The sequence below is a fragment of the Sinocyclocheilus anshuiensis genome, unplaced genomic scaffold, assembly GCF_001515605.1.
Source record: "Sinocyclocheilus anshuiensis isolate Anshui unplaced genomic scaffold, SAMN03320099.WGS_v1.1 scaffold914, whole genome shotgun sequence".
Classification (NCBI taxonomy): Eukaryota; Metazoa; Chordata; class Actinopteri; order Cypriniformes; family Cyprinidae; genus Sinocyclocheilus; species Sinocyclocheilus anshuiensis.
In genome coordinates this window covers 1,623,686-1,624,647 of record NW_015539870.1, presented here as the reverse complement: position 1 = coordinate 1,624,647, position 962 = coordinate 1,623,686, and positions in this window count along the sequence as shown.

Here is a 962-nt window from a genome sequence, read left to right as displayed (position 1 = left end):
ATATATATATATACATATATATATATATATATATATATATATATTAAACAGCACACCTTTTGTCAGTGATAATAATAATGTTTCTCGAGCACCACATCAGCAGAACATTCAGTTTTGTCATCACAGGTATAAATTACATTTTAAAATGTATCCAAATAGAAAACACTTATTTTAAATTGTTATAACATTTCACAATATTACTGTTTTACTATATTTGTGATCAAATAAATGCAGCCTTGGAGAGCATAAAATAAACTTTTGGATGATAGTGTTGTACAGTTTAAATATTATTTTATCTGAATTACATCACTATGGAGGAGTTTTATGTGTAAAGGAAATGAATGAAATCAAACATGATGATTTAAAGAACTTTGGAATTTTTATTTTTCTCTTTTTTGTTAAATTGCACGAAACAATTGACACAGATATCTATCACTATTTTTGACAAAAGATGCTATTAAAAATATGTGTGGCAATGTATATCAATATAAATAAGAGCATATTAATATAAATAACAGATTTATATCATCGACCAAATTATGAGCATTCAAAAATGAAAGTGAGAAAAATGAAAGAAAATCAGGCCTTTTCATAGAGGCCAACAGGAAGTGGGTGCAATGTTAGGGCAAAATACACAGTTCCTGACAGTATCCCTTCCTTTAAAGGTTCAAACACACTGCATTGGGCACTGTATCTCCAACTTACTCTACATGACACTCTTTTTATGCTTTAGAAGCCTTGAGAAACATTGTAAGAAAATTTAGTCACAAATCAGAGTTATTTAGAATTATTAGTCTTGGGCTTTTAAAAATACATAAAAACAGAGCATGCAATTAATGCACATCTGCACAGGCACACTCATATACTTAAAGAGACAGAGTTATCACATACTTTAAATGATTCTAAGGAAAAAAGCAGTACTGGGCCATTCTGAGTAAGATTCTCTCTCTCTCTCTCTCTCT